This window comes from Xenopus tropicalis, chromosome 8 (assembly GCF_000004195.4).
Source record: "Xenopus tropicalis strain Nigerian chromosome 8, UCB_Xtro_10.0, whole genome shotgun sequence".
Lineage (NCBI taxonomy): Eukaryota > Metazoa > Chordata > Amphibia > Anura > Pipidae > Xenopus > Xenopus tropicalis.
In genome coordinates, this window is record NC_030684.2 from 118,064,937 (window position 1) to 118,080,697 (window position 15,761).

General features: G+C 41.5%; 4 pseudogenes; all 4 read right to left on the reverse strand.

The window, feature by feature from the left end:
• Positions 1-1,536: 1,536 nt before the first annotated feature.
• LOC116407346 lies at positions 1,537-1,716 on the reverse strand (annotated as a pseudogene).
• A 1,186-nt stretch (positions 1,717-2,902) lies between these two features.
• LOC116407386 lies at positions 2,903-3,079 on the reverse strand (annotated as a pseudogene).
• A 476-nt stretch (positions 3,080-3,555) lies between these two features.
• On the reverse strand, positions 3,556-3,704 carry LOC116407384 (annotated as a pseudogene).
• A 6,878-nt stretch (positions 3,705-10,582) lies between these two features.
• Positions 10,583-10,795, reverse strand: LOC116407335 (annotated as a pseudogene).
• Positions 10,796-15,761: the final 4,966 nt, after the last annotated feature.

Genomic DNA, 15,761 nt, shown 5'->3' on the forward strand with positions numbered 1-15,761 from the left:
CGAAGCAACCTTCCCCTCAACTTGAGGTTGGCCCGACTGCACCATGGATGCTTCTCTTACCTTCTCCTTTGGCGCCTTAATCACACCCGCTTTAACTCTGTCAGCGTATGTCTCCAAATGGCAGTCCATGAACCGGTGACCTTCCTTTCCACAACACGAACACATTTTAGGCCTTTTGCAGTTTTCATCATCATGACCTAACTCCTCACAAACTCTGCAGATTTTCCCAACATTACAGTCATTTGACACTTCCAACAAAATATGGGCATACCACTATACTTCAGGAAGCCTCTATTACCTGCAATATTGATTAACTGCGAGGGATGGTCATATCCTTCTAACATTGTGCTGTCATCCTTCAATCTCACCCGAAACAGCATTTTCCCTGACCAAATGCCATATTCATTAGGGATTATTTTCACCATCTCCACTTCATCAAAGATGTTATCTAGGTACATAAGAATTTCAGAATCAGTCACATAAGAATTATACATAAGCACTGTTACCATTCTCACGTTGTCTCTGTGCTTAAAATCCATCTTGCATCCAGCAATTCTGCTATCGTCCTTCTGGAGATAATTCCTCTTAAAGGCTTTGTACAATGAGGTATCCTTGAAGACCAACTCATAAACCCCTCTGATGTAGTACTCGGGAATACAAAACATATCTGAAGGATGAATTCCACAATGACTCAGAAGCTCTTCCACCACAAATTTCAGGCCACTTTCTCCTCTCAGGGATTCCGGTATCTCCACTTGAGCCGTGTTCTTAAAGCAGGTATCCGGTAACGAAGACGTATAATCCTCCATCTCACCAAAGGAAGAAGCCACCTTCCACCACCTCACGGCGGCTTCCGGGTCCTCAATTTGATCCCTCCTCGAAGCGCTCTAAGTACTTCCCCCTATAGCAGCAATTGACTTTAGGGCTAAAAGGCCGATGTCAACAGGCTTGAGGGCTTGTAGGTATTGCATCACCAATTAACTAGACACTTGGTCTAAGCCAAAAGGCTGAGAAGCGATAACCTGAATTGCGCACACACCGACGGGCCCACATCCTCACTTGCTCTACCTCCATGGGGAGAGGGGCCATAATGCTTCCTCCTGCACCTACACTATCCTCCCCCCAAAACCCCAACCCCCACCTCAGACACAAGCCCCCACATTACAGCATCTCTAATATCTTCTACAGCCCTTCTCTGGCCTCTTTGGGCCTCTAGCATCACTTTTGCGGACTGCAGCGGACGACCACTCAGCATGGCAACAGCAACTTCACCACTCTCCCAGAAGCCAACATTTACATAGCCCCGCCTCTTTCTGGCGCACACAATCAAGCACACAACGAGCTCCTGCAACGAGTCCCGGCTGAAAGGGCATCACACCAAACAATGGGCGGATGACAACATTAACAGCAAACTGTCTCCTGCAAAGTGTTGCTAAGTTCTTTTTTTTCCTTCCTTAGGCTGTTGCTGCTGTTTCTTTGCACTTGTTGTGCTGCTGCTGCAGATTCGTGCTTGTTCTGATTTTTCAAACTGAGTAAGAGAGGTGCACCGGTCCTGGAGGTACTGCAATACCAGGTTGATGCGTGGAGTGGACAGAGCAAGCTCTTCTTCCATCTCCCTGTTCCAAAAATCCGTTTAATATATGGTCCCCAGATAGGGGATGTATCAGATATTAAACTGATAAGAACAGATAAGGTTTCTCTCAGTAATAAAGTAAACCAGGCAGGAAACCTACCAATTACTTTACATAATCATTTAGAAACCATTTTTTCTTTAATAATATTTTTTTTTGTTTTTTAACTTTACGTTAATCCTCTCATGTAACTTAACACAGCATTCCTAATATCTTTTTGAGGTGTACTCTGGATACGCACATTCATTTCGGCAAGTTCTTCATCATCCGACCAATCCGATAAAGCCTCCTGGATTTCCGCGTTAGTCTTTCCTTTGTAGAACTGTTAAAGTTCTTCTCCTCTAGAAAGAGACTCAACAACAGTGTCAACAGATTCAGCAGGAGCTTTCTTTCTCTTCTTCTCCTTTGGCTTTACACGTTTCACTGTAGGGCCTTCTTGTGAAGCTTGACCAATAATTTCCTCACCCGAAGACATAGGGACTGGCTCTACCGGCAAAGATAACTTACCAGCAACCTTCGCAACCTTTTCAGACTTGACCTTCCTCTTAGGACAAGTTGCATATAAATGCCCCTCCTGAAGGCAAAAGTTAAATTTTTTCGGAAGAGTACAGTTCAAAATCACATGACCTTCCTTATAACAGTTTTGGCACGAATTACAACCTTCCGTCGCATGTCCGTACTGTCGGCATCTTTTGCAAAATTCTGGCATCCCGTTAAAAAAACAGTCGATATTAACCGTGCCCAAACGAAATCTTGCAGGTGGATACATACAGTACCTTTCTGAAAGACTGCCTTAAAACGATACTTTGACGTCCAGATGTCCAGCTCATTTAGGATTTTACCTACAAAAGACAACTTTTTGCAGTACCTACCAATCACCACTTCGATTTCTTTAAGCGGCACAAAAGGTGAATATGACTTCACCACTAGGAAAACCTCCTCCTCTGAGAAGTGTGGGAAAATCCTAAACCCTTTCAGCCTAGGGTCCTCCGGATTCCCCTCCACGATACTCAGGAAGCTTTTGAAGACTCCCTCGCCATCGAAAGTGACGGCCTACACTCCACGCTTAGGGTAGTCCTGTATCGCTAGAATCACCCTCCTGGAAACTCTGCCAAATTCCTCCAGAATCCTCTGTACGATACACGCCAGATTCTGCTCCAAATTCGAAGGCTCATCCGCGACGATCCTGACCGAATTCCTGACCCTGATGAAGACAGGAACCGAATCATCTCTTGCTGCCATCTTGGAATGCTCCAAATTCCCCCTCAGAATAGGGTTACCGCTGTAGCAAGGGGTGACCGCTCCTCGTTGCCCAGAATAGAAAGCCCCCTAATAGCAGCATGTGGCTTAAGGTACAAGTACCGATGCCACAAGGCCAAGGGGCGATGTCTCCAGGCACCTCCGGCTAAGATCTACACTTGATCTTAGCCAAAAGGCCGAGAAGCGATAACTTGCACTGCGCACGCACCGACGGGCCCAGATCCTCACTTGGTCTACCTCCATGGGGAGAGGGGCAATAACGCTTCCTCCTGCACCTACACTAGCCTCCCCCCAAAACCCCAACCCCCACCTCACACACAAGCCCCCACATTACAGCATCTCTAATATCTTCTACAGCCCTTCTCTGGCTCTGGCCTCTTTGGGCCTCTAGCATCACCTTTGCGGACTGCACCGGATGACCACACCACTCTCCCAGAAGCCAACATTTACATAGCCCCGCCTCTTTCTGGCGCACACAATCAAGCACACAACGAGCTCCTGAAACGAGTCCTGGCTGAAAGGGCATCACACCAAACAATGGGGGGATGACGACAATAACAGCAAACTGTCTCCTGCAAAGTGTTGCAAAGTTCTTTTTTTTCCTTCCTTGGGCTGCTGCTGCTGCTGCAGATTCGTGCTTGTTCTGATTTTTCAAACTGAATAAGAGAGGTGCACCGGTCCTGGAGGACAGAGCAAGCTCTTCTTCCATCTCCCTGTTCCAAAAATCCATTTAATATATGGTCCCCAGATAGGGGACATATCAGATAGTAAATTGATAAGTACAGATTTTTTTTTATATCTACTCAGTGATATTTCTGTATATTCAGGTAAACATATAGAAGTCACAAATACCTCTTTTGTTTCCGTTTCACATCATTGTAGATATTTTATTTCCATAATTGGATCTTCCAATCTGTTTGGGCTCTTTGCCCTTTAATTTTTTTATCTCTCAAAAAATATAAGTACATTAATGAGAATTAATTTTTTACACTGTTTTACATCCAACATAACATTTTTAAACAATAATAGATTACGACTCTTCCATAACACTTCCTTAACTACATTTATTATTTGCCATGCTATCTGCACTTTCCCTTCATCACATTTTATTCCTAACCCAAAAAACACAACTTCATAATTTATATGTTTTATGCCAGTTACCCCTTTTAATACACTGCCTATTTCCTTCCATAATGCTTGAGCAAAATTGCAGTTCCAAAAGGCATGTAGACACGATTCATTTACATTACACCTCTCCCTTGAACAAGTTGGACTTCTCAGCAAACCTCTGTAATATTGGAATTCCTTCACTGGCAAACACCTATGAATTATAGCCCACGCTAAATCTTTTTGGCTGTTTGTAAGGTTACAATTCACCACCATATTCCAAATTTCTTTCGACACTTTTTTATTAAAATTTTCCACCATACATACCACCTCTTGTTTCTTTCTTTCCTTACTTATTTTTTTCATATTTAGTAATTCTATCATTGAAAAACTTGCCAAATCCCACTCTTTAATGATTTTTCCTAACACATTATAAAACTTAGTTCCATTAAAGGCAATTGGTTTATTTCAGTCAATTTTATACCACCCGTATCTTCTTAGAATCCACCCTGCTCCATACCTTATAAAGGCACTTACCCATTTATCTTGATTTAAAAATTTTAAGATCAATTGTACATATTTTAGCTGTAGAAATTCTTTTATATTTGGCACACCTTTTCCACCATTTTTAGGGTCCTTACACATAAACTCTCTTTTTAACTTCTCCATTTTAGAATTCCATACAAACATTTCTCTAACAAATCTTTTCATCCATAACAAATTGGGTAAAAACACTAATCCCACATATAATAAGATTGGCAGAATGACAGCTTTTATAATTAATACCTTTCCAGTTATAGTAAGATCTTAGTTTCCATAAGCTTAGTTTTTTCTAAGTTATTTTTTCTAGAGCTTCATTCCAACTTACGTCTCCTGATAGATTTTGTGTAAAGACAACACCTAATATCCTACTATTCTCCCTTTTAATCTCTACTTTGCAGTCACTAAAATATACCCATTTTCCAAAAGCATTGCATTCACATTTCTCTACATTTGAAACCTGCTGCTTCGTTAAAACAGCCTGCCCATAAAATTGTTCTATTTATTGATTGCTTATTTGCACACATTATTACCATATCATCCATATAGCCTAATGCTTTTATATTCTCGCTTTTACCTGGTACCGTAAAGCCTTTAATTATTTTATCTTTTTTTATTGCTAATAATAACGGCTCTATAGCGCATATAAACAAAATTGGCGACAACGGGCAGCCCTGTCTTACGCCCGATTTAACCATAATAGGACGTGTTTTAAAGCCGTTCACTAACACCTCACTAGTTACATTTTTATATCATATTTTACCCAAATTAATAAAGTACTCAGAAAACCCAAACTTTTTTAAGACTAAGAACATTAAATCATGGCTCACTCTGTCGTATGCCTTCTCAAAGTCGAGCGATAACACTGCCATTCCTTGACCTCTATCTGTTACATCCATTAGAATATCTCTTACAATAAATACATTTTCCCAAGTACATCGTCCCGGAATCGCACATACCTGTCCTGGGTTTATTAGAATATCCATTACTCTCTTCATTCTATTTGCGATTATTTTAGCTAGAATTTTATAGTCTACATTCAGTAGCGATATTGGCCTATAGTTCTTGATTTTATCCCTTTCGCCTTTTTTATAAATAATTTTAACTAACGCTCTTTTTTGTGAATCGGAAAGTTCTCCTTTTTTAACCACCGCATTATCATTTCTAGCAAATCACTCTTAATTAACTCCCAAAAAACCATGTAAAACTCTATAGACAGACCATCTACTCCGGGTGTTTTCCCCTTCGCAAAGGACCACACCACCGTTTTAATTTCCTCCGCATTAATTTCTCTGTCTAACCATGATTTATCATCCTCAGTTAGTTCATTTTCTATTAAATTAATAAAATCCTTAGACATAATAAGATCAATTCTTTTTTCCGTAAATAAATTATTATAAAAATCATGCACTTTCTCCAAGATATCCTCTATTTTCTTTATCAATAAAACTTTTGTTATTTATACATTTTTATATAATTTCTTTCCCTCTTTTCTCTCTCCACCTACTAATTTCTGACTTAATTTCTTCTTCTACTTTAAACCCATTCTTTTGCAAAGTTTTCATAGTTTTTAACCTTACGCTCAAAGAACTATATTCCCTTAATTTCTTTCTTTTAATCTCACTTCCCCTTTTAGCAAAGAAATCTCCTTTTTTACCCATGACAAGGGGACTCCTCAATTGACCCTTTGCCTTGAGGCACCCCACTGAACCCCCTTGTTACATATCTTAATGAAACACAAGGAGACAGAGATGGAGAAAATGGCCACAGCATTTATTCACATTTTATCAAATAAATAGGACCTTGCCAGCCTAACCCAAGGCAATAATCTAAAGCCATAATTCCATAAGAGGTCGCTACTATGCTCTGCCGTTCCTCGCTGAAGACTTGAATGAGTATTAGACTGCCTCTACCTACAGAGAGGATGGCCCCAAACTCTGCTACCAGCAGGAGCTGCATTACCAACCATGAGAGAAGTTCAGCAGCCCTGCTGCTGGTCCTGGATCTGCAGTGTCTCGATGATAGGAAATCCAAGCAGGCTGTCACCTAGCACAAGCAGTAGTAGCGTCTGTATCTATCAATCCACCGTGCAGTCACAGGAGAGAACCTCCTTTCTCCCTCTGCTAAAATGACCTGTGCAGTACTCTGGCAAGGCCCTACCGCCACAGCGAGCTCAACTGAAAACTTTCAGTTGGGCTCGTCCCCACCATACCTTTATAATTATTGCTTATTAGTTAATAAAACATGGAAAATGTATAATATAAATAGTCATAAAATACACAAAAACATGTTCTATGTAACAAACATACTGTACCCCAGGATGGAATAAAACTGGGCATTAGCCTGATAAAATGTTTTTAACATTATATGTATGCAGGCATTAGCCTAGTAAAATATTCTTAACATTATATGTGTGCAAAAAACATAAATATATTCCTTTATTGAAATACTGTTAGTACACATGTACTTCATGTGTACTAACAGCAAATCCAGCCACCTTCCTGTGGCTGTATATTGGGTGGGCAAGTTAAAGCAAGGCAGACTTACCACTAGGTTACCTGCCATGCCAAACCAAACAGTTCAGTGCTAGAGGACTGGATGAGTACCAAAAAAACAAAACAACAAGAATATTTAATAAAAACCAAAGCAACATATTACATTGGCCAGAATTTTTTTATTTTTTTTTTGCTAGTGAATGGTAGCATTATCTTGCAACAAATTACCATTATTTACTCTGCCTATGTGGTAAATTAGGATGCTTACACAGACTTTTTGATTCCAATTTGATTCCATCCTGGATACTAAACTTACCATTCTTTTACTGATAATGGAGTGCAAGTCAACCTGCCCATCTGCTCTGAAGGGCCTCAGCTGAAAATGCCCAGCTCGGAGGGTAGAGTCAATCAACCACCTTGTTATGTTGCTTCCTTAGCAGCCCATCCACTCTGTAGAGACTTCCCTCTATGCTGTGCCATCTGAGCTAGGCACATGCGGCTAGAGGGTAAGCGCAACCATTTTGCCATGCTGCCTCCTTAGCAGCCCATCCACTCTGTAGAGACTTCCCTCCAGCCGCAGGTGCCTAGCTCAGATGGCACAGCATAGAGGAAAAGGTCAACCAACCACTTTGCATGCTGCTTGCTTAGCAGCCCATTCACTTTGTAGATACCTCCTTCAAGATGCACATGCTCCCCAGCTCAGAGGGTAAGCTTACCTGACCTTTCTGACGTGCTGCTATCACCATAGCCGTTAAGGAAATGTTGTGGCCACCCACCTTGGGGGTTAGACCATCACACTGCGACAACCCACCTTGGGGTTAGGCCACCACACTGCGGCCACCCACCTTGGGGTTAGACCACCACACTGCGGCCACCCACCTTGGGGTTAGACCACCACACTGCGGCCACCCACCTTGGGGTTAGACCACCACACTGCGGCCACCCACCTTGGGGTTAGACCACCACACTGCGGCCACCCACCTTGGGGTTAGACCACCACACTGCGGCCACCCACCTTGGGGTTAGACCACCACACTGCGGCCACCCACTTCGGGGTCAGAACAACATACAACACTTTTCCTGAGATTAAACATGCTCCTGCTAAAATCATTAGTGTTGGACTTTGATATTATGGCCACTGTAATGACAAGTAGCCACAAAGAATTATTGTAACCGATAGCCTTGCCATGACTGGGATGGGGGCTATTAGTTTCTCGATTGCTTGCACCTATAGTCCTTGTTCGCCCCCCCCCCCCCCCCATGTAATCCAAGCTTTCTAAGTAAACTAAGAACTAAAAATCTATCTAGGCATTCAATACCCAGACAAGCACTAACCTTAAGTCTAAAAGCATTCATGCGAATTTTGTGATAACTTTAACAAGTTATAAGCTATGCATTAGCTTTACTTTCGATGCAGTCTCAGTATGGCGGCTAACACATCCAATGTTACCTTATTCTATTAAGGGTAACATTGCCAATATTGCCAAACAGTACTTAGCAAAAAATTGACTGCATACATCTTAACTGCGTTAAACAATTTCAAGCTTCATAATTAAATTAGCAGTACAACAGACTTACATTATAGCACTGAGAAGGTACGAAAGGTGTAATCCAATGGGGGCTGCTACACATTTACAAAATGTTATAAACTGCTTTTTTGCCTATACAACCATAAATGGAGCTCTATAGAAGTGAAGGCTAACATTGCACAGGTACTATATGATAAAGTCCAGGGAGTGCTAAATAATAACCTAAATGTATATAAATATAGTAAACCTACCTCTACCCCCCGGCACACAAAGGAAAGCTGTAGTGAGCAGGTCTTGTATTATATAATCTCTGGGGCTGCCAAAATTCATTATATATGCACAAATATGGTGAAATTGCATTTTATCCCAAGTCGTTGTGAAACTGAAAGCAACATTTTGCAGGGGCTTAATGATATTTTTACTGGTGCTGCTGATTGCAACCCAAGTATATATACATACTGTAGAACTGTATCTGCCCCAGGGGCACCAAGGAAGTAAAGCATAGTGAACCGGCCTTATATGATTAAATCAGGGGGTTGATAAATTACATTCATATCTGCAAATATGGCAAAACTCTATCTGCCCTGAATATATATAAATTAGGCTCTGTGGGACCTACCGGGTGCTGTTGCTATGTGGTATATTTTCACACACACACACGTGTGTATATATATGTATATGTGTATATATATATATATATATATATATATATATATATATATATATATATATTCATACATAAATACCATAAACTACGTTACATCTGTTCCAAGCTACAATAAGCAGGCTCTGTATTGCATCATTTCCTATTGGTACATCAAAACCTACTAGGCATACTAACAGAGGATTTTACTGTATGTAGGTTCCATCCACAGTGGCAACACTGCCCCCTGAACACCTGGAAAAATCAAGGAAAAGCTACATTTTCCCCAAATAGCATAAGAGCCAAGTAAACTGCTGTTAAAGTTGAAGCTACTGTGTGCAGGTTCCCCATGATACACTCACAGGGGCAACTGTACTGTAGTCCCTCTATATACCTACTGTGTATATAAACATAGTAAAAGTACTTCTGCCTAAGGCACACCAAACAAATGAAAAGGAGTTTATAGCCGCTATAGGATATAACAGGGGCAGCAGGAATGATGCCCCAATACATATATAGCTAGCGTAGAAGCTCTGCATGGACAAATCATCTATACAGAGATTAATTTAGGGACTTAATAAACCCAGTAAAATTTGAGGTCATTAGCGGGCTGCTTGATCAGCTACATCTATGGATATACTATATAATAGGTAGGCATAATAAAGCAAAGGCCAGGCCAGTTACTGTATTTAGGATTTGCACCTATTCCTGACTGAGTCTCACAGCTCTCTCTGTATACTCCAACTATAACTCTCTCTGTATACTCCAACTATAACTCTCTCTGTATACTTTAGTTACAGCTCTCTATATACTGCAGTGAGTTGCAGTAGCAGCAGCTTAGTTTCACAGCCTGGATTTCTATACAATACAGAGGATACTTTTTGGGCCCAGGCTGATTACCATGCTGCCTGAGTGGCTACAGTGGGATTAAATGCTGTAAAACAGTTAATATACAGCAAAAGACTACAAGCAGCCTGCCCAAATAGTTCTACCACTAAAGCCAGCAGTAGAGTGAGGGGTTAGTGTGTATATACTGCAGCTAATAACAATATATTACAGAGAGAGCTCTGCCTCATGTTTCTACCAGCTCAGAAGATAAGGAAGTGAGTGCTTTTCTGACATTACATCCCTCTTTTTCTCCGCCCCTCCCCAGGCCAGCCTTCTCCTGCCTTAACTCTTTCCTTCTCACCTAATCACAGCTGCATCTGATTCTGCCAATCTCTAAACATAAACCAGTGTAATCTGGCTGCTGGTTATTCGGATCCCTTGTCATGCAGCCCCTGCACTTATTTCTCCAGGGCTTTCCTTTCCCACCATAGGATCACAGTGGTGAGCTGCTGCAGATTCGTGCTTGTTCTGATTTTTCAAACTGAGTAAGAGAGGTGCACCGGTCCTGGAGGTACTGCAATACCAGGTCGATGCGTGGAGTGGACAGAGCAAGCTCTTCTTCCATCTCCCTGTTCCAAAAATCCATTTAATATATGGTCCCCAGATAGGGGACGTATCAGATATTAAACTGATAAGAACAGATTTTTTTTTTTTTTTTATTGAAGCCCGCATGCTTCAGTTCACCCAGTGCACAAAAAGTGCTCACGTGAAAGTGCCACACAAAGTGCAAAGGGTGCAATTGACTTAGCCTCCAAAGAGGCTGAAGTCCGTAAAAAACTCCGGGTCCACCGGCCAAAAGGCGCAGCGTGGTCCTAGGGTTTCTTCGGGAACCCCTTCGCCGAAGCTCAGGGGAACCCCTTCCGGCCGGAATATAAAAATTTTCTCTCTTGCCCCTACCAAAAGGTCTGGGGCTAGAAGAGCAAAGTGCTTAAGATAAAGTGTCCGGTGCGCTTAAAGTGCCAGAGTGCTCCACCACGGTGGTTCTCGGGCACCCCAGGGGTGCAAATCCTGGGGTGCATAGCGGGCCCAATAATCTGTAACTCGGCCCCCCGGCCAGAAGATCAAGTGCCTCTCCATCCCTTCTCAGAGGTGGTTTGGCGGCATAGTCTCCGATGGTCGGGAGACTCCACCTCTGATAAGAACAGATAAGGTTTCAACAATAATTTATTGATACAAGATAAAAGAACACCATAAAATCAGATCAAAAGAATAATCAGGCCATCCATCAGTATCAAATTAAGACAGTATACTGTTCCATAATGATGGCTTCCATAACATTACAGCTTCATCATTTCCATGACATTTTTTATCACGTAAAAAATATACATACATCTCACTAAAAGCAATTTTTATACATTCGTTAACACCAATAAAATCACGATTGAACAATAAAATATTTCGGGTTTTCCATAAGGCATTTTTAAAACAGTTGATTATCATCCAACACACATAAAACTGTTTAAAATTAGGGCAGATAAAAAGACCATAAAACACCATTTCATGATTAAAACTTTGCAGATTGCCTATATACTTAAAAAGAGGACCAACTGTATTCCATAGTTGTTGTGCATATGGACAATTCCAGAATAAGTGCAAAACAGTTTCATCATTGCAACAATTTTGCCTGGGACACTTTGCTCTTGCCACCAGCCCTCTTCTATGCTGAAATTCTCTGGTCGGGAGGCACTGGTGGACAATTGCCCAGGCAAGGTCTTTGTGTACATTGGCTAAATATTTCCCGAAAACATTCCTCCATACTTTTTTAGATTTCTGTTCAGAAAAGTTAGAAACAGTTAAAATCACTTCCTCCTGCCTTAAAATCAAAGTTGTTTTCTTTTGATTTCCCAACACACCAACATCAACATTTTTCAAGGAGAAGAGTCGGATTGCTCTCTCAATTATCACATAGTGTTTGGGGGGGATAAAAGCATAGGAGAATTTAAAGGAGGTCGAAACCAATGTTTAAAAAGCATACCTGCCGCATATCTTAAAAAACAACTAAAAATGCCATTGGAATTAAAAATATTAAAACAGAAGCAAAAGTATTTTACATAAAAGAATAAAAGAAGATTAGGTACATCTTTGCCTCCGCACATTTTGTACATAAAATCACGCTTCAATTTTTCCATTTTAGAACCCCATAAAAATTTAAAACACACTCTTGTTAATTTTTTGATGTACAAGGAAGAAGGGGGGAAAACCATACCCACGTGATACATTAAAGGCAATAAAACCATTTTGATGATTAAAATTTTCCCCTCCATAGTAAGATTGCGGAGGTTCCATATTAAAATCTTCTTTTCCATTTTGGCTAAAACAGAATCCCAATTTACCACCCCCGTAATATCAGTATTAAAAACAAGTCCTAAAATCTTTATTTGCTCTTGCTGTATTGTAATTTCCGGGGTCAGGGAAGAATCCCATGACCCAAAACCCAAACAGTTGCATTTTTGAACATTCAGCTTAAAACCAGAAGCACCGCAAAAAAAGGAAGTTTGTGTTAGAGCACGCTTTAAAGAATATGAGGTTGAGCAAAATATGGAGACATCATCCATGTAGCCTGAAACTTTAACCTGACGACCTCCACCGCCAGGAACATGGATACCTCTAATAACCTTATCATTTCTAAATAGATTAAAAGCGGCTCAATTGCGCATATAAAAAGCATAGGGGACAAGGGGCAGCATTGTTTGACCCCCGACTTTAAAAACACTTTCTGGGTTACAAAGCCATTGACTGAAATTTGACTAAAACAGGACCTGTATAAAACCTTAATACCTTTGAGAATAAAATCGGGTAAAGCCATTTTGGTTAAAACTTTAAAAAGAAAATCATGAGACACGCGATCAAAAGCTTTTTCAAAATCTAAGGATAAAACAGCCAGGTTAAGATTTCTCTCATTGCAAAACCAAATGACATCTCTTATTACATTTAGGGATTCTGTTATGCTTCTTCCAGGCACCCCACACACCTGATCAGGATGGATTAAAATAGATAAAAAAGGTTTTAAATGTAAGGAGATCAGTTTAGCCATTACTTTATAATCTACATTCAACAATGTAATAGGTCTGTAATTTTCTAACTTCTCCTTATCTCCTTTTTTAAAAATCAAAGAGACTATCCCCCTTCTCCAGGAAGGAGGAAGAGTATCACATAAAAAAGCCTCTTTAAACAATAAAAACAAATCATCCTTTAAAATTTCCCAGAAACGTAGGTAAAATTCAATTGGTAAACCGTCTTCGCCTGGGGCTTTAGCAAAGGAAAAACTTTTAAAAGTAATAAAAAGCTCTTCCAGCGAAATGTCTTTAGATAAAACCTCTTGATCTAAAAAACTTAACTTAGCATTTAAAACATTAATACAATCCTTTAAAAGAGATGCATCGACCTGTTTCTCGTTAAAAAGAAGATAACAATTATAAGCAGTGTTTAAAATATCGCTCATAGAGGTCATACCTTCTAAGGACAAGATGAGTTCTTTCTTGTCCATGACCTTCTTAAAAAAAAACCGAGAGCATTTCTCTCCTTCTTCCAGATGTTGCACATGGGAATTAAAAATTATTTCTTTGCCTTTCTGTTCAAGGGTTTTAGCAATCTCGGCTTTCAAAAGTAAAATATCATCATCAACATTAACATCAGCATCTCTTAATTTAAAAAGGGTTTGTAAACGAAGATTTAAAAGATAAAAAAAACGTTTCTTTCCTCTAGCAACCTCTTTAAAAAAAAACCTCTAATCTTAGGTTTCGTACCCTCCCACCAGTGCAGCATCGACTCATGGGGTTTACGCTTGGTTTGCCAGCACTGGTAGGTCCGCACAAACTTATCAGAGATTTGGGGGTTGTCCAGGAGTTGGGTATTCAACCTCCAGAGACCTTTGTTGACCCTTTTCTCCTTTGACATAGTGACCTGTGAAATTAAAACTTTGTGATCAGAAATAACATTGTCTAAAATTTTACATTTAAAAGGGTTAAGAGTCAGATAAAAAGATAAAATCAATCCTGGATTGAATATTTCTGTTAGACCATGTAAAACCTGGATCATTAGAACATAATTTCCATGCATCTTTAAGCTTAAAATCATCAATAAAATTTCTCAGCAGGTAAGAGGTTTTGTCTTTCTGATTAGGGTCACCCCCCTGTCGGCTTTCTCCTGCGTACACAAAATTGAAATCTCCTCCGACCAACAGGGGAGACGAACCCACACAAAACAAAGGAAGCAATTCAAATAAATCTGCTCTCTCCTGCTTATCAGGCGAGGCATAAATATTTACAATTCGGGACCTTTAAAAAACAAGTGGACACACAAGGCTCTGCCAGGCACAATCTCAGTCACAGTTTGTATAGAAAAGTAGGGGCCACGGCAGAGTATTCCCACCCCAGTAGGTTTGGCCTCATTTGAACCGGACCAAAAAGAGGGTCCTAACTTCCAGTCCTTTTTTAAATGAGCGTAGTCCATACTGCTGTCAATAGCACATTCCTGCAGAAGGCATATATCAAAGTTCAAAGTCTCTAAGAAAGCAAACAAAGCAGCCCTACGGCAAGGGCTCTTTAGAGATCTCACTTCCGACTCATCAGAGATCACCTGGGACCCAGCTTCTCCCTGAACAGGAGACACGGGATCCTCGATGTTTACCGGATCCGAAGCCGACAGATATCTCGGATCGACCTGAACCCGGCCTTCTCCTTCACTAGAGCTGGAATACGAGAACAAAGCACGTCTTAGGACACCGCAACCTTTACCTCTCATCTGTTTCTCGACCGGCCGCCGACCTTCATCATCCTCACTCAGTGAAACCTCTCTCTCTCTCCGAACCTCTGGACCTTGGCATCTCCCGGGACAGACTCCTCCATCTCGAGTTCGCCTGGAACGTCAGCTCGGTGCTTCCTCAGATACTTCTTCCTTCTTTTGTCATTAGGATATTCCCAATGGCCTTCACAGGGGGCATCTGGAACCATCTTGACCGGGCTCTCGGATGGCAACGGCCTCGGCTCCGGTTCCGCAAATGATGCCCGGCGGCTGGTGTTACCCCCTGTCTTCACAGGCCCTATAGCTGTTGGCACAGGAAAGGTCTGATCCGACTCTCTCACCTTCTCTGAACCGACAACACCCAGGGTCTTCCTCGCACGCTGCTCCAACCCCACCGCCAATGTGCGCGGTGCCATACCTGAACTTGAACCAGGCAAACTCGAAGGTGACGCAACTACCTGGTCAAGATCAGAAACCGACCTACGGCGAACGTCCAAGACCGTCCTAGAGGACTATGCCACCAACGGGGCAACAAGAGACCTCTCCGATTCTGAACGCCCGCTACTACTCGCAACTGGCACCGCTTGAGGTTTACGCTCAGACGCAGTACTGGACTTACCAAAAGTCGTCTTTGCAGAGTCGACAACCGCTGTCGATTTCTGCTCCGACCTTGGGGGGACTGGGCCAGAAGCCACTCTTTCGGCATAAGTTTTTTCCTTCTTTGCCTTACTGGGGCAGCTTACATATTACATATTACACGTTTTCTGAAGCGGACACGTAGCAGCTAAGTGGCCAGGTTCACCGCATTTGTTACACCTGACCACTCTTGCCCCAGTACAGGCCTCCTTTGTGTGCCCAAATCGCAGACAGTTTCGACAGTAGAGAGGCATCCCTGAGTAAAACAGGTAGCCTCTGTTCCTGCCTA